The sequence below is a fragment of the Lactuca virosa genome, chromosome 5 (assembly GCF_052849685.1).
Source record: "Lactuca virosa cultivar CGN04683 chromosome 5, Lactuca_virosa_CGN04683_v6, whole genome shotgun sequence".
NCBI classification, from domain to species: Eukaryota; Viridiplantae; Streptophyta; class Magnoliopsida; order Asterales; family Asteraceae; genus Lactuca; species Lactuca virosa.
In genome coordinates this window covers 418,236,519-418,240,106 of record NC_136430.1, presented here as the reverse complement: position 1 = coordinate 418,240,106, position 3,588 = coordinate 418,236,519, and the positions used below count along the sequence as shown (strand labels likewise).

Below are 3,588 nucleotides of genomic sequence, written 5' to 3'. Positions count from 1 at the left end.
GTAATTGTTTGGCGTCTTCCCCTGTGTATAGGAAAAAAAATTATCTTTTGTATCCGGATGAGAATTCCTTGGTATTTATCTTTTGTATCTATTATCATTAATCCTTCAAATTTTGGAAGAGCAGCCTTGGAGCCAAAGCAATCTTCTCATAATAGGAAAGTAATCAAATCGTTTTTAAGATAATTACAACACCTAAACCCACAAATCTTCGATATATGAAAATCTCTAAGTATTATAAATGCCTTATATGCCCTTATCTACACATTCGCTATTCACCGCACAATGCAAAAGTATGAAAAAATCGAGGAAATTGGGAGTGGAACGTATGGGGTTGTTTGGCGAGCATTAAATAAAAAGACTGGTGAAGTTGTTGCGGTCAAAAAATTGTACGAAAAGTATACATCAATGGAAGAATGCACAAACCTAATAGAAGTCAAGGCACTTCGCCAGATGAATCATCCGAATATCGTAAAGCTCAAAGAAATCCACAAAGAAAACGACTTCTTGTACTTGGTGTTCGAATGCATGGAATGCAGTCTCTACGATCGTATGAAAAATATGGCTGCTTTTTCTGAAAGTGAGATCAGAAACTTGTGCTTTCAACTCTTTCAAGGTCTTGCATACATGCATGGAAAAGGCTACTTTCATCGCGACCTCAAACCAGATAACCTTCTTGTTTCCAGTGATGTGATAAAGATTGCTGATCTTGGTCAAGCTCGCGAGAGCAATAGGAAACCACCATACACAGGTTATGTCACGACGCGCTGGTATCGTGCCCCTGAGGTTTTTCTCCGTTCTTCTGTACATGATCCTGCAGTTGATATGTGGGCAATGGGTGCAATCATGGCGGAGTTATATACCAATCAGCGACTGTTTAAAGGTAATAGTGGCGGAGAAGTATTTTATAAGATCTGCAGTGTGATCGGAAGTCCAACAGAAAGCAAATGGAAATTGGGACTTCAACTTGCGGTTAATATGAATTATCAGTTTCCAGACCTTCCTGGTGTGCCTCTTGCGTCCCTGTTACCATCTGCAAGCAGTGAAGCATTGTGTCTGATTGCTGCACTTCTTTCTTGGAATCCATGCATGAGGCCCACAGCTATGGAGGCACTTAAGCATCCTTTCTTCCACAGCTGCTACCATGTTCCATTGCCAATCCATCGCAACCAAGACCTACCATGGAAGAAAGCGTTGTTGACGCAGACAAGAAGTAGGAAAAGCGCACCAATCGTTTCGGAAAAAGTGAACAAACAAAACCTGATACGTATGCTCCAAGAAAAATTCATAGTTAAAAGCGATCGTTAAAGCGGACAAGAAGAATTTCGAAGGCAATAATGAGATTCCAAATTTATGACTAGTAGTCGAAAAATCATGAATATATTGCAAATTTAGGGTTGATTTGGTTTGGTGATAATTTGCATGTATTCCATTTGGTTTTTGGTTAATCAATAATTAATAAAGATTCTGCATGCAAAGATCAAATTTTCCCGATTAGTCGATTCAAACTCAACTTAATTGATATTTTAAAACTAATAGATTGAAATTTTTTAGTTAGATTATGTACAAATAATAAAAAACAATGAAAATATACTTAAAAATTAAACACATAAAAATTGCAATGTAATAGAAGAAAAACAAATAAATTAAGTATGTTGATTTTTTTAGTACAAATTATAAATATAACATACGGGTTAAACCGAGAACGTGAAAAAGTTAAGAATGCAAGAATAATTCTACACCAATCAATATCTCTATTCTAATAAATGAATAGTTTTAATATCCTTTTGTTAAGTGTCACTCTAATACAACTCCTCATTAATATTATGTCATGTGTCATGTATATATATATATATATATATATATATATATATATATATATATATATATATATATATATTATAGGCAACTCATTTCAAAATTCAAATTTATATTTTCTAATTATATGTTAAATTTGAAGTTATAATAACTTTAAATTTTTGATATATCTCTTAATTAATAATTTATTTAAAATGACTTATTTAAAAAAAATAATAACTGATTAATAATTATAAAAGTTTAATTAATTTTATAACCGTGGTTCCCACGGGTTATAAACTAGTGTAAGGATAAAAAAGTAATTTTACAATTTAATTTAATATGAGTAAATCATATATAATTAATGAATTCCTATAATTAATGAATGTAACTTCTAAATTCCAAAATTATAGATCATATTTATTAAATAAAGATTCTATTTTTTTAATTATCGAAAATTAATAAAAATCATTTAACTTTCTTCAAAAGAAAATAATTTTTTTTAATAAATCTAAGTAAACTACAAAAATATGCCTCTCCAAAGACTTACTACATGGTGAATAAAGTGTTGACTAATCGACACCTCTTCGATGGTGATTGTAGGAGGATTAATGTTTTTTAATTATTTCATCATACTTTCAACTTTTCCTTTTAAAAACAATTTATCACTACAAATAAAAGTAACTACATTATTAATATTTGCATATAATTCTTCTATTTGAAACTTTAAGTCTTTTAATTTTTGATAAAAATGTAACGAAATAGCAATGTACTTTAAAAAAACCAACAAAAAACCGTCCCGGGGCGAAGCCCGGGCTTATCTCCTAGTTTGTATTAGATGGAGTGTGTTTGTATGAAATTTCAATGCTTTTTATTAGATTTATTATTTTACAATGTTTGTATCTACTACTACTATACTACTACTACTACTAATAATAATAATAATAATAATAAAAACTTAATATGTACAGTGGCTAGGGGTGTTTGTTTGAATGGATTGGTCGATCCGATCCAATTAAGTAAATCCAAATTTATTTCGATTTTCAAAATATGGATCCGAATGGTCCAAACTAAATTAAAATCCAATCCGATTCATTTACAATTTGGTTGGATCGGTTTTTATAATTCGGTTTTCAAAAACCAGAACATTTTAAAACGACACAGAATTATAATATCATCCAATTTTTACAGATGAAACAAAAACAAATTATTTAGTTGTGTTTTGAAATTTATAAACAACTACTATATTATAGTTTAATATTTAATAAATGAAAAACTTTTGAGAGAAAGAATATACTAATGTTTTTTATTAGGTAAAACTTTTTAAAGTTATTTGAAAAAATAAATTATAAAATTAATGTTGATTGGGCCGAATCCACTGTTGAAGGCTTTGACTTCAACGATGAGCTATACAATGAAGATGGTGAATAGGTTCCAGATACGCCGGACCAAGGACATGGGTCGCCACAGACTAATGTTGATTGGGCCGAATCCACTCAGTCCAATAGCCCACAATCCGACCCAAGTCCACATCCCACACCCTCAAATACGCCATCGGGTATACCAAATTTGCCAGATAACCCCAATTCTCCGACTCCGGCAACAACCCCCAGCACAGCCACAAGTTCCACAGGCGGTGGTGCCCCAAAGCGTTTCCGACTGCTCACAGATCTGTACGAAAATACGGAAGAAGTTTAGATACCCCTGGAGGAACTCCTTTTGATACACAACGATGAAGAACCCTTGTCATATCAAGAGGCAAAGCAAAACCCAAATTGGGTGGAAGTGATGAAA

The 3,588-nt window shown here is 32.2% G+C and overlaps 1 pseudogene; it reads left to right on the top strand.

Annotated features, from left to right (window-relative positions):
- Positions 1-282: 282 nt before the first annotated feature.
- LOC145114045 (cyclin-dependent kinase F-4 pseudogene) lies at positions 283-1,214 on the top strand (annotated as a pseudogene).
- Positions 1,215-3,588: the final 2,374 nt, after the last annotated feature.